Source organism: Oncorhynchus masou, chromosome 31, assembly GCF_036934945.1.
Source record: "Oncorhynchus masou masou isolate Uvic2021 chromosome 31, UVic_Omas_1.1, whole genome shotgun sequence".
Lineage (NCBI taxonomy): Eukaryota > Metazoa > Chordata > Actinopteri > Salmoniformes > Salmonidae > Oncorhynchus > Oncorhynchus masou.
Genome location: NC_088242.1, coordinates 66,834,798 through 66,850,305, shown reverse-complemented (window position 1 = coordinate 66,850,305; position 15,508 = coordinate 66,834,798).

Genomic DNA, 15,508 nt, shown 5'->3' with positions numbered 1-15,508 from the left:
CATGGAATGAGTTTGACATCCCTGCATTACCGGAGGTGGTTAGGAAGATCCAATCACAATTGGTTCACAATGCGTCTTTTAATAGTCTACACCTGTCGAAAAATGTGGGCACAATCAGGGCTGCATTCAGTATGTTTCTACGTTCTAAACGGTGCTGTACTGAAAGGCCAGTTGAAAAACGGGAGGGGTTGGGTTGTGGGTTCGGGAACCGCTGTCTTCTTTGAGATTTCATGTTTGTTGGCATCCAATAAATGTTGCATTACCGCCACCTACTAGACTGGATTATACATCCCTTATACTTTGCTGTTTTTACTTTGTCATTATGTGGTTTTGTGTGGAGATTGATGAGAAGGGAAAAAAAATGAAATAACAAAATGTGGGAAAAGTTAAGGGGTCTGAATACTTTCCGAATGCAATGTAAATAGTCGAGGTGGCCATTTGATTAATTATTCAGCAGTCTTATGGGTTGAGGGTAGAAGCTGTTAAGGAGCCTTTTGGACAAAGACTTGGTGCTCCGGTACCACTTGCCGTGCGGTAGCAGAGAGGACAGTTTGTGACTGGGGCTTTTGACAATTTTTTGGGCCTTCCTCTGACATCACCTAGAATATAGCTCCTGGATGACAGGAAGCTTGGCCCAAGTGATGTACTGGGCCGTACGCAGTACCCTCTGTAGCGCCTTACAGTCAGATGCCGAGCAGTTGCCGTACCAGGCAGTGATGCAACCGGTCAGGATGCTCTCGAGGGTGCAGCTGTATAACTTTGAGGATCTGGGGACCCATGCCAAATCTTTTCAGTCTCCTGAGGGGGAAAATGTTTTGTCCTGCCCTCTTCACGACTGTCTTGGTGTGTTTGGACCATGATAGTTTGTTGGTGATGTGGACACCAAGGAACTTGAAAAACCTGCCCCTTCGATGTGAATGGGGGCATGTTCGGCTCTCCATTTCCTGTAGTCCATGATCAGCTCCTTTGTCTTGCTCACGTTGAGGGAGAGGTTGTTGTCCTGGCATCACACTGCCAGGTCTCTGACCTCCCTATAGGCGGTCTCATCGTTGTCAGTGATCAGGCCTACCACGGTTGTGTCATCAGCAAACTTAATGATGGTATTGTACAGTTGATAACCATTGCTATAAAACGTTAAAAATCCAATCTTACTGAATCATATATCACTTGTTTTGCCTATTTTTATTTCACCTTTATTTAACCAGGTAGGCTAGTTGAGAACAAGTTCTCATTTGCAACTGCGACCTGGCCAAGATAAAGCATAGCAATAAATAGCATAAACACAGAGTTACACATGGAGTAAACAAACAATAAACAAGTCAATAACATAGTAGAAAAAAAATCTATTTACATTGTGTGCAAAAGGCATATGAGGTAGGTAGGTAGGTAATAAATAGGCCATAGGAGTGAATAATTACAATTTAGCAGATTAACACTGGATTGATAAATGATCAGATGAACATGTGCAGGTAGAGATACTGGTGTGCAAAAGAGCAGAAAAGTAAATAAATAAAAACAGTATGGGGATGAGGTAGGTAGATTGGGTGGGCTATTTACAGATGGACTATGTACAGCTGCAGCGATCGGTTAGCTGCTCAGATAGCAGATGTTTAAAGTTGGTGAGGGAGATAAAAAAAAATTGCAATTCGTACCAGTCGCAGGCAGCCGACTGGAGCATACAGGTCGCAGTGGTGGGTGGTATAAGGTGCTTTAGTAACAAAACGGATGGCACTGTGATAAACTGCATCCAGTTTGCTGAGTAGAGTATTGGAAGCTATTTGTAGATGACGTCGCCGAAGTCGAGCATCCGTAGGATAGTCAGTTTTACTAGGGTAAGTTTTGCGGCGTGAGTGAAGGAGGCTTTGTTGCGAAATAGAAAGCCGATTCTAGATTTAATTTTGGATTGGAGATGTTTGATATGAGTCTGGAAGGAGAGTTTACAGTCTAGCCAGACACCTAGGTACTTATAGATGTCCACATATTCTAGGTCGGAACCATCCAGGGTGGTGATGCTAGTCGGGCGTGCGGGTGCAGGCAGCGAACGGTTGAAAAGCATGGATTTGGTTTTACTAGCGTTTAAGAGCAGTTGGAGGCCATGGAAGGAGTGTTGTATGGCATTGAAGCTCGTTTGGAGGTTAGATAGCACAGTGTCCAAGGAAGGGCCAGAAGTATATAGAATGGTGTCATCTGCGTAGAGGTGACATGTATGTGTAACTGATAGATGCACACATACACTGCATGTTAATGTTTTTAAATGTATGTACATTGTAGTCTTTTGTCCGTGGGACCTCAGTAAGACTAGCTGTCGCCATTGGTGTCAGCTAATGGGTATCCTAATAAAACAAATCAAGGGAAACATAGTATTCTTTCTAACAAACATATCTGCATGTATTTCAAATAGTTGTGTATCCCTGGAAATAATCAGAATTCATGTAAACGTTACAATTTTGAAAACAGCTTGTCCTGAAAAAGTGGTCTCTTGGCACAACTTAACTTACCCCAGATATGGGTAACTTAAGCCACCTACAAATGTTTCATTTTTTTTTATTTCACCTTTATTTAAGCAGGTAGGACAGTTGAGAACAAGTTCTCATTTACAACTGCGACCTGGCCAAACAACAGTCACACATGGAATAAACAAACATACAGTCAATAATACAATAGAAAAAGTCTATATACAGTGTGTGCAAATGAGGTAAGATAAGGGGGGGGGGGGGGTAAGGCAAAAAATAGGCCATAGTGGCAAAATAATTACAATATAGCAATTAAAACACTGGAGTGACAGATGTGCAGAAGATGAATGTGCAAGTAGAGATACTGGGGTGCAAAGGAGCAAAATAAAAAATAACAGTATGGTGATGAGGTAGTTGGATGGGCTATTTACAGATGTGTACAGGTGCAGTGATCTGTGAGCTGCTCTGACAGCTGGTGCTTAACGCTAGGAAGGGAGATGAGTCTCCAGCTTCAGTGATTTCTGCAGTTCGTTCCAGTCATTGGCAGCAGAGAACTGGAAAGAAAGGTGGCCAATGGAGGAATTGGCTTTGGCCAGTGAAATATACCTGCTGGAGCACGTGCTATGGGTGGGTGCTGCTATGGTGACCAGTGAGCTGAGATAAGGCAGGGCTTACCTAGCAAAGACTTACAGATGACCTGGAGCCAGTGGGTTTGGCGACGAATATGAAGCGAGAGCCAGCCAACGAGAGCCAGCCAACAAGAGCATACAGGTCTCAGTGGTGGGTAGTATATGGGGCTTTGGTGACAAAACAGATGGCACTGTGATAGACTGCATCCAGTTGTTTTCTGAGTAGAGTGTTGGAGGCTATTTTGTAAATAACATCGCCGAAGTCAACGATCGGTAGGATAGTCAGTTTTACGAGGGTATGTTTGACAGCATGAGTGAAGGATGCTTTGTTTACGAAATAGGAAGCCAATTCTAGATTTAATTTTGGATTGGAGATGCTTAATGTGAGTCTGGAAGGAGAGTTTACAGTCTAACCAGACACCTAGGTATTTGTAGTTGTCCACCTATTCTAAGTCAGAACCGTCCAGAGTGGTGATATGCTGGATGGGCGGGCAGGTGTCGGTACTGAATGAAATATTACCACTACCTTTTTAAAACCATTTCTGTCTTTATTTACAATTTAACACAATAGCTTTTTTTTCTTTTAATCATTTTAAGCACCTTTTAACACAGGCTTAACACCTAACAAACACTTTGTATAATTTTTGTTGTACACCAACATATCCCAGCAATAATACCTTGCATTACATGTGAGAAGAAAACACTTCAATTTGCTAAACTTACCCCATCATTGTTGGCTCAACTTACACCAAGGCAAACATTTTGACTATATTAGCACACACAGCTACAAGGAAGCCGCTTTCATGCTATGTTTAGGACCTCATATTGTAGCTTACGACCCCAACTGATGTATAGAAAAAATCTTAAACTATCTACTTTGATTTAAATACAAGCATCATAAAACCTCCAACACAACACAATTATTTGGCTTGGACCTAACTTGCCTACCACTTTTTCCATGTGGTGTCTTTCTTCAGACATTTTTTTACATTTACCATTTAGCAGACGCTCTTAACCAGAGCGACTTAAATTGAGTGCATAGATTTTTGTGCTGGTCCACCATGGGAATCAAAACCACAACCCTTTGCATGCACCATGCTCTACCAACTGAGCCAGACGGGACCATTTGGTCAAAGGATACATTTTGTGTATGGTTTCCTACAAACAAGGGAGGCTCAACTTACCCAACTATTTTTTATGTACTTATCCTTTATTTAACCAGGTAAGTCATTGAGAATGCATTCTCTGTTACAATGACAACCTAAAACATTGATAACAAAAATGCATTCACTTTTTTAACCAATTTTTTAGAAAACTTTATAGTTCAACTTGAGGATATTTCTTTTTTTAATATAAAATACAAGATCTAGGGGCATAAGTAGGCCCAATAGTTATACATTTGAATCAATTGTCTGCACAGGTATACAAAACATTTGACACAAAATGTGTTAAAAAGTAAATACATCAGAAATATACTGTATATTTAAACTTTTGAGGGGAATTGCAGTCTCTTTCATGCAATTTTCATTGACTTCAACAGGTTAATTTGAGGTTGATCACAGCCGAGGCTCCTGGGTCATTGAGCAGAATTCTAGAGAAGTGTTTTAGCCAAACCAGTCACTCTGCAGAGAGAGAAAGAACTGTTCTTTGACATGTTTTTTGTTAGGCTAGTTACTGATAATACATTTTCTTTTTCGGTGAGTGATTGATGATAATTTTTCGGAACTGTAAACTTTTGCAACAAACGGAACCAACATGAGACACTTAAACATCGTACTTCATAATTTTGTTAGAAGAAAATGTAATGTTGAGGGTTCCAACTCTTTGGAGTTGTGGTTAGAGTGTCCACCCTGAGATTGGAAGGTTGATAGTTCAGAGTCATACAAAGACTAAAAATGGGACCTGGTGTTAAGGAGATTTAGGGTAATGGACTAGCGTCCTGTCAAGCTGCCTCGTGCTACAGAAACAGGAGATGTGCGAGCTGGAACAAGAGCCTATTTCTTACATCAATATGTTTTATTCTGTACAGACTTTCTTTTCACTCTGTCATATCGGTTAGTATTGTGGAGCAACTAACTACAATGTTGTTGATCCATCCTCAGTTCTCCTATCACAGCCTAACTGTTTTAAAGTCAGCGGTTTCCTTCCTCTCCGTCAACTGAGTTAGGAAGGACGCCTGTATCTTTGTAATGACAGGGCGTATTGATATAACATCCAAGGAGTAATTAATAACTTCACCATGCTCAAAGGACTATTACATGTCTGATTTTATTATTTTGACCCATCTACCAATAGGTGCCATTCTTTGCTAGGTATTGGAAAACCACACTACTCTTTGTGGTTGGATCTGTTTGAAATTCACTGCTCGACTAAGGGACCTTACAGACTGAAGGACCTTACAGTATGTTTGGGGTACAGAGATGAGGTAGTCATTAAAAAATAATGTCAAACACTATTATTGCACCAAGAGTGAGTCCATTCAACTTATGTGACTTGCTAAAAAGGTTTTTACTCCTGAAGTTATCTAGGACTGCCGTAACAACAGGGTTGAATATTTATTGACTCAAGACATTTCAGTATTTCATTTTTAATTAATTTGTAAAAATGATGAAAAACATAATTCCACTTTGACATTATGGGTTATTATACAACAGGTGGGTCAAATACTGAAGGCTGATTGGTTAAAACCACCAGCCAGTGTCTACTCCACAAGTGATCACTAGTTAAATCTATGACCTTAAAATACCTATTTACTCTGTTCCATCTGACAATCTACGGTCTCATCAGCCCAGCCAGGCACTCCAGCTGTCCCATAGTAATGAACGTGTCGGGAGTCGGGACGTTTCTCAGCCAGTCTAAATCATGAATCAGCTGGCATCATTTTTATGGATATATACAATGAAATGTCAATTGACATTTAAAACAAAACAAAGTGCAACTAGTTTGCAGTCTTTCCATCTTCAGTTTGAAGTGATTGTAGCTGTGCTGTTGGTTAGGTCCTCTGAACAAGTGTCCTAACGAGTGAGCACATTTTCTATGCCAGGTGAAATCACACCTCATTGTTATGGATGTATCCAAATAAATGTCACTAAGAAAACAGCTTAATAAACAAATGCAAATGCAGCTACTTTGATGTCATTCTGACTAAGTTAGCCGTTGTTGGTTAACTAGCAAGCAAGGGATAAGAACGTTGCCAGCGTCCATAGATACAGAACAAAAAGAACTGGGTCGCGTCTCTGGCAACCGAACTAATAGAACGAACGACCAGCCGGCTTGGATAGCAACCCTAGATGTGTGTCGGGACAATATCTTGTGGAAGGCTGAAATAGTATGAATAAATAACATTTAATGAAAATATATCAATCATTATTTGAATATGTTGGTAACCCGTTGTATAAAAGTGATAATGCCCGAGAAGCCAGTGTTTGGAGGATATATTGACACGGTTTGTCTCGGACCTAACAACCCCCATGCCAATTTCTCCTCCAAACACCAGCTTCGCAGGCATTATTACTTGCATAGAATGCACTTCAGAACGTGACCTACTGCTTGCATATCAATATCAGACTTGGATGAATTTACATTTGCGATCTCCCGCTATCTGCAAGCTTAGCCAATGAAATTACACCTTATTGGCATCTGACTTGTACCAACCAATTAAAATACCTAAACATTAAATACACATTTCTGCAGTGGCAAGTGGAAACATAACTAACCTTGTTACAGATCGTTAAAGCTCATAAATGTTTCCCAAAATCATTGTTAACATTGCACTTGAAAACGCTCTGAACCTAACGCCTCAGACCACGTAGAACGTAGATCGTTAGATGCTTTTTTTGCCCTCACGCATCACTTTGTACACAGATCTCCACCAAACATGGATAAACCATGTGATTCTATCTGTGACCACTTCAGAACAATGTTGCCTACGAATACAAAGTTGCCAATGTTTTTGCAATTGACACAAACAAGTGATGTATAAAAAGATGTGTCAAATGAAAACCAAGATGACTGCATTAAAATATAAACAGTAGGCTATAGGCCCATTTCAATCATTGAATTTCATATTCAATCAATTGAGTTGTATTTTGCTACTTGTCGGCTACTGCCTATACCACGTCTCAATATACAGTGCATTCGGAAAGTATTCAGACTCCTTCCCTTTTACCACATTTTGTTACTTTAAAGCCTTATTCTAAGATGGATGACATTAAAACAGAAATAACTCAATTGCAAAAATATTCAGACCCTTTGCTATGAGATTCGAAATTGAGCTCAGGAGCAACCTGTTTCCATTGATCATCCTTCAGATGTTTCTACAATTTCATTGGAGTCCACCTGTGATATATTCAATTGATTGGATGTGATTTGTAAAAGGCACACACCTGTCTATATAAGGTCCCACAGTTGACATTGCATGTCAGAGCAAAAACCAAGCCATGAGGTCGAAGAAATTGTCTATAGAGCTCCGAGACAGGGTTGTGTCGAGGCACAGATCTGGGGAAGGCTACCAAAAAAAATTCTGGAGCATTATTGAAGGTTCCCAAGAACACAGTGGCCTCCATCATTCTTAAATGGAAGAAGTTTGGAACCGCCAAGACTTTTCCTAGAGCTGGCCACCCAGACCCTTAATTACTCACCAGCCCCAATTAGTCCTGTCCGTAGGACGTGTCGAGACCTGGCACGTCCAGCAGAGGGAGCCACTGCCACGTGATCCATCTGTCACCACGCCTCGACGAGTCTCCCCCTGGTGGCTTGTCTGTGGTACGCCACACCTAATACATGTCATATTCAAACAACTTTAAATAAAAACACTCCGCTCCATAATACTGAGGACAACGTCCCGGACAGAGGGTCCCCAATTAAAGACAGTGTGGCAGTCTTAAAAAAAGAAAGTTAAAGTATGCGTAAATAGGCAATAAAGCAGCGAAGTCGAAGATTTCTTAGTTCCCAGTTGTTTTGAACACGGCATTAGTGTCAGCAGAAGGAGGGAGGGAGAGAAGAACAGAGGGTACGTTGCTCACCGTTCCAGCTCTCTCCTTCCTTTCCTCCAGTGAGACTGACCAGTTTTCTACCCGATTAGGGATAGCAGCGCGGGATAAGTGTGCAGGGCTCCTACCGCCATCAGTGCAACACAAAAAAAGAAGAAAGCTTTTACCACAGAACTCATTGTTGGGTTTTCTACACACATGTTTGGTGATTGACTAGGAATACCTTGAAGATCGCCCAGTTGGTGACCACTGCAATAAAGTGACAACATATTATAATGTTCAAAAGTGGCGTCTGTCATATCCTTCCTACAGTGTTAGAAATGGGTGTAATCTGCAAATCTCGTCCTCTTCTCTGCAATTTAGTGTGAGTTTGAGAGAGTGACAGAGAGAATTGGGAGGCACATGACTCACCAAGAGAGGAGTCTTGAATCAGGACAAGGGTTTTGCACCTGGAAAAAAAGGGGAAGTTAAAATAGGATTTCAAATTATATTTACAATCTAATATTAAAGGGGTTCCAAAAGGGATTGTCTCCATAGGAGAATAAAACCATTTTGGGTTCAAGGTAGAACCCTCTGTGGAAAGGGTTCTACATGGAACCAAAGGGTTCTACCTGGAACCAAATTAGGTTCTTCTAAAGTTTCTCTTATGGGGGCAGCCGATTAACCCTTTTAGGTTCCACCTTTTTTTCCTAATAGTGTAAGATCAGACAATCATGGGCAGCTGAATAGCATGTCTCTTGGAGAATCCAGTCTCAGTGAGACTTGATGCAGAGAATGTTTTTATGATCATCAGCATAGCTAGTACAAACCTAGCTCTTACCAAGCTGGTTAGTAGGAATCAATACACATTAAAAGATCAGAGTATCAAACAACATTTTGCACACAACTTACTGTCAATATGTATTTAAGGAGTGGTGGTTCTGGACTCTCACTGGGATGTGGCAGAAAATAAAATCAAATTTATTTGTCACATACACATGGTTAGCAGATGTTAATGCGAGTGTAGCGAAATGCTTGTGCTTCTAGTTCCGACAATGCAGTAATAACCAACAAGTAATCTAACTAACAATTCCTAAACTACTGTCTTATACACAGTGTAAGGGGATAAAGACTATGTACATAAGGATATATGAATGAGTGATGGTACAGAGCAGCATAGGCAAGATACAGTAGATGGTATCGAGTACAGTATATACACATATGAGATGAGTATGTAAACAAAGTGGCATAGTTAAAGTGGCTAGTGATACATGTATTACATAAGGATGCAGTCGATGATATAGAGTACAGTATATACGTATGCATATGAGATGAATAATGTAGGGTAAGTAACATTATATAAGGTAGCATTGTTTAAAGTGGCTAGTGATATATTTACATAATTTCCCATCAATTCCCATGTGGTTGGAGTTGAGTCAGTGTCAGTGTGTTGGCAGCAGCCACTCAATGTTAGTGGTGGCTGTTTAACAGTCTGATGGCCTTCAGATAGAAGCTGTTTTTCAGTCTCTCGGTCCCAGCTTTGATGCACCTGTACTGACCTCGCCTTCTTGATGATAGCGGGGTGAACAGGCAGTGGCTCGGGTGGTTGATGTCCTTGATGATCTTTATGGCCTTCCTGTAACATCGGGTGGTGTAGGTGTCCTGGAGGGCAGGTAGTTTGCCCCCGGTGATGCGTTGTGCAGACCTCACTACCCTCTGGAGAGCCTTACGGTTGAGGGCGGAGCAGTTGCCGTACCAGGCGGTGATACAGCCCGCCAGGATGCTCTCGATTGTGCATCTGTAGAAGTTTGTGAGTGCTTTTGGTGACAAGCCGAATTTCTTCAGCCTCCTGAGGTTGAAGAGGCGCTGCTGCGCCTTCTTCACGATGCTGTCTGTGTGAGTGGACCAATTCAGTTTGTCTGTGATGTGTATGCCGAGGAACTTAAAACTTGCTACTCTCCACACTACTGTTCCATCGATGTGGATAGGGGGGTGTTCCCTCTTCCACAATCATCTCCTTAGTTTTGTTGACGTTGAGTGTGAGGTTATTTTCCTGACACCACACTCCGAGGGCCCTCACCTCCTCCCTGTAGGCCGTCTCGTTGTTGTTGGTAATCAAGCCTACCACTGTTGTGTCGTCCGCAAACTTGATGATTGAGTTGGAGGCGTGCATGGCCACGCAGTCGTGGGTGAACAGGGAGTACAGGAGAGGGCTCAGAACGCACCCTTGTGGGGCCCCAGTGTTGAGGATCAGCGGCGAGGAGATGTTGTTACCTACCCTCACCACCTGGGGGCGGCCCGTCAGGAAGTCCAGTACCCAGTTGCACAGGCCGGGGTCGAGACCCAGGGTCTCGAGCTTGATGACGATCTTGGAGGGTACTATGGTGTTGAATGCCGAGCTGTAGTCGATGAACAGCATTCTCATATAGGTATTCCTCTTGTCCAGATGGGTTAGGGCAGTGTGCAGTGTGGTTGAGATTGCATCGTCTGTGGACCTATTTGAGCGTTAAGCAAATTGGAGTGGGTCTAGGGTGTCAGGTAGGGTGGAGGTGATATGGTCCTTGACTAGTCTCTCAAAGCACTTCATGATGACGGAAGTGAGTGCTACGGGGCGGTAGTCGTTTAGCTCAGTTACCTTAGCTTTCTTGGGAACAGGAACAATGGTGGCCCTCTTGAAGCATGTGGGAACAGCAGACTGGTATAGGGATTGATTGAATATGTCCGTAAACACACCAGCCAGCTGGTCTGCGAATAGGTCACTTGGTAGCTGAGTGGGTGGCCAAGCACTCCTGTAAAGGCCATACATAAGGTCATTGACATTTTTCAGGAACTGTAAAGACAGACGAATCATGATTAACCATTACCTAAGGTCTTCACTAAGTTACTCTTAGCCTGGCAAGTACAGTGCATTCGGAAAGTATTCAGACCCCTTGACCTTTTCCACATTTTGTTCCGTTACAGTTTTATTCTAAAATGGATTAAATATTTTTTCCCCTCAATCTACAAAAAAATATCCCAAAACAAGTTTTAAGAAATATCACAAGTATCCAGACCCTTTACTCAGTACTTTGTTGAAGCAACTTCGGGCAGCAATTACAGCCTCGAGTCTTCTTGGGTACGACGCTACAAGCTTGGCACACCTGTATTTGGGGAGTTTCTCCAATTCTTCTCTGCAGATCCTCTCAGGTTGGATGGGGAGCGTTGCTGCACAGTTATTTTCAGGTCTCTCCAGAGATGTTCGAACGGGTTCAAGTCCGGGCTCTGGCTGGGCCACTCAAGGACATACAGAGACTTGTCCCGAAGCCACTCCTGCGTTGTCTTGGCTGTGTGCTTAGGAGAGTTGTCCTGTTGGAAGGTGAACCTTCGCCCCAGTCTGAGGTCCTGAGTCCTCTGGAGCAGGTTCTCGTCAAGGATCTCTTTGTACTTTGCTCTGTTAATCTTTACCTTGATCCTGACTAGTCTCCCAGTCCCTGCCACTGAAAAATATCCCCATAGCATGATTCTGCCACCACGTCTCACTGTAGGGATGGGGCCAGGTTTCCTCCAGACGTGACGCTTGGCATTCAGGCCAAAGAGTTCAATCTTGGTTTCATCAGACCAGAGAATCTTGTTTCTCATGGTCAGAGTCTTTAGGTGCCTTTTGGCAAACTCCAAGCAGGCTGGCATGTGCCTTTTACTGAGGAGTGGCTTCAGTCTGGCCACTCTACCAATAAAGGCCTGATTGGTGGAGTACTGCAGAGAGGTTTGTCCTTCTGGAAGGCTCTCCCATCTACACAGAGGAACTCTAGAGCTCTGTCAGCGTGACCATCGGGTTCTTGGTCACCTTCCTGACCAAGGCCCTTCTCCCCCGATTGCTCAGCTTGGCCAGGTGGCCAGCTCAGTTTGACTATGTTGCCCCTCATCAATCTGGCAGTCAGGCAGATAGACAGAGAAAGCTAGACAGCAAAACATAGGAAATGTAGTCAGTAGGCTGAATAACTTCTGTACTCCTTCTCTTTGTTCCCTTCTTCATCCAAGCTCGAAGATTTCTGAAAAACAAGATACTCAAGAATTTAAAATGGCAATTAAGAGATGTGTAACGTTAGAATGAGTGTTGCGCGGGAGCAGGTTAAGCAAAATGTATAGTATTGTCATATTCTTTACCTTTATTTAACTAGGCAAGTCAGTTAAGAACAAATTCTTATTTTCAATGACAGCCTAGGAACATTGGGTTAACTGCCTGTTCAGGGGCAGAACAACAAATGTGTACCTTGTCAGCCCAGGGATTTGAACTTGCAACCTTTCGTTTACTCGTCCAATGCTCTAACGACTAGGCTACCCTGCCACCCCATATATACAAAATACAACGACCTCTGATGAATCAAGATCTTACATGCTGGTATCCTAGAACAAATGTTATGTAAGTGAATGTGCACTTTTCAGTTGGGTGGACTGCAAACCACAGAAAACACTGACATAGCCTGTAGTAAAAGTAAAAGCATTTATAGCATCAGAGATTCTCTAAATTAGGGACCATCTCTGATACCTACAGGACCACAGAGATGTCACAAATGTGTGCTTTAAATGACTTTGTAAATTTGATGACCTGGGAGTTGAAATATAACATTTTTTTATTGTTATTTCATCACCTGCTAAATAAACACCTCAAATGGCCCTGCTCCTGAACATTTTTAATCTGGCTGGATAAGCTGATGTGTACTCGGCCTGAGTACCATTAACCGGAGCTCAGAGTAATATGATTCTGCTGGATTTGGGAATAGCTCGCATGAAGCCACCCGCCCCCAGGTCTCAAACAGAATAGGCCCGAGCCCAGTGTGTTGACTGGGTACAGTTTGCCCAGTGTACTGAGCTCATGCATACCCTGCTGAAAACTAACACATATGTTTATAATTTTAATGGATCTAGTGTCTTATGTGCAATGGGTGCATGGCGCACAAACACTATGCACGTTTATACAAATTGGTTTCTATTACTGGAGTAGCATTTAGATACCTGGGCCAGAGTTTAATCAGATTTCAACCAAAATGAGATGACTTCTTCACGACGTCAAAAAGACGAGATTTTAATGGAGAAAGCTGACAAAAGAGCAACGCTCCCTTGATTTTGATCCGGTCTGTATCGACACGTTCCAACTACGCACCTTGCGACCGCTCTCTCTGCGTGGTATTTTGGGAAGCGCATGTTACACATTAGGCAGTTGTAGGAAAGATGCATCGTTAAAAAAGACTTGGTAAACCTAAGTTCCATCCCTAAAGGGAAGCCAGGCCCTGACATACACCTGTAGGCCAGGTGTGTCAAACTCATTCCATGGAGGGCTTAGTGTCTGCTGGTGTCCTTTCAATTAAGACCTAGATAACCAGGTAGGGCAGTTTCTTACTAATTAGTGACCTTAAGTCCTCAATCAAGTACAATGGAGGAGCGGAAACCCACAGACATTGGGCCCTCCGTGGAATGAGTTTGAAGACAATCCATGAAGTCAGCTTTGACACACACACACACACACACACACACACACCCCAGCAAAAAGTTCCAAGATGAATAATATTGCTGTCAATGAATGGTGAAAGAAAACAGGCATCACATTTCCATTGTATATTAAACAAAATTATGTTACAGTACATTCCAGCATTATTGGTTTACTGCATTGAACAAACTACAAAAGTGTTTGATACATGACTTTAGACTCAGTTCACTGTGGATATGTGCAGTCTGAGACGCTGTGGATTGTAAATCAATATTCACTATCAGTGGAGATTGTAGCATGTAAATCATGGTGGGGCAAACACATTTTTTGGTGGGGGGATGTATGCCACCAAAGCCCCTACACAACACTAAACAATACATTCATTGCACGATAACGGTGACAAACAGTACCAATAAACTGTCCCAATGCACCTTGCTATCAGCAGGGCCTTGTCTGGCAGTGAAACAGTTCATTGAGCTTCATTTACTGCCTTTTAAAAACCATAACTAATATGTCCGACTTGCTTAAACAGATGTGGTATCTACTGACAATTGAGATGTACAAACTATGGCATCAAGGGGATAAGAAGCAATCCGTAATTTTGATTAAGACATTAATGACTTGCCTAGTTAAATAAAAGGTTAAATTACAACAAAATTAGCGAGCTAGGACGTAGTCAATATAACCATTTGTTTAGCACTTTTGAAATGTACAGCGACAGAATTCTGAACATGAGCCGTTCTTACAGTGTTCTCCCTGTACACCAAATCAGAACCGTAGGGGGAAAAAAAACTGGGAATATAAGCAGACAATGAAAGCTCTTACAATATTCAATGATTGCATTTCTCTAAAACAGGTTATAGGCGATATGTGCACCACCAAGTCAAAACAGGAGGCGAATTTAAGAGGGGAAATTGACCAAATGATTAGGGTGAGGCACACAGGCTACTAACGGGTTACTACACAACATACACTTAGTATTACTTTCTTAGCTATAGTATACATATCTCCTTGGCATACAACATAATTTATGCAGCAGCATACAGTACATTTTTGGACTCACCTTGTGCTGTGCTCACTTGAACAGGAAGGTGGTGCGGCCATCCTTCGTGGGCAAATTTTGTCATCAAAATCTGACTCTCTGGATTTAGTGCTTTCAAGACAACTGGGAACGCGGGAAAAAAAAACAGGGTTGAATCATGATGACGTCAGTGATCTTCAGGTCGTAGCTCTAGAAAGAGGCCCGAGTTCCCGACCTACAATTCCAAGTTTGATGACCTTCCATAACGTATTTCCCAGTTGTCTTGAACTCACTGAAGTCAGATTTCCCAGTTCCCAGTTAACAGGTGTTTTTGGCAGAAGTCATGCTGGATTGACAGCATGTTGAATGTTAATCCTTTTAAGCTTGGAAAAGAGACCCTTAAACCCAGACTTGGGACCACACAGCCTCCCCACTGAATAGCAGGCTAGGGATTGCTTTGCACTGCTTGCAGTTAGCCACTGATTCATTCTAAACCACTCATTGTTGAATTTGCGATTTCCAACTTGTGTAATGTTTATGTCCAATGAGCACCAATACATCTATAATTTCTCTTGATATGACAATGATTAAAATGGATTTGCCAGTAGATTGTCAACTGGATTCATGATGACTGCTATCTAAGATTTTGAAAGTATGATGTTGACCTGTCCAATTAAAGCTACTGTAGATATAACATGATTTGACACCATTTTGTCTTTGGCCAATAATCTTGAGCCTTCTTAGATGGGCACTTCTAATGTAACTATGGCAGCACCCAAGGGGCTTAAATTTTCAAGCTCTCCTTGTAGATTTTGCAGTAAAGTAGTGTCCCCATGAGTGACAGAACACTGAGCCAATCACAGCGCAACTAGAGAACACTATTTTCCGCAGGCTGCCCCACCTTCACAGCACTGAGCTAGACTGAAACACCTGCATTTTGAAGCTGCCTTAAGAAAGCAAAAGAGATTCCA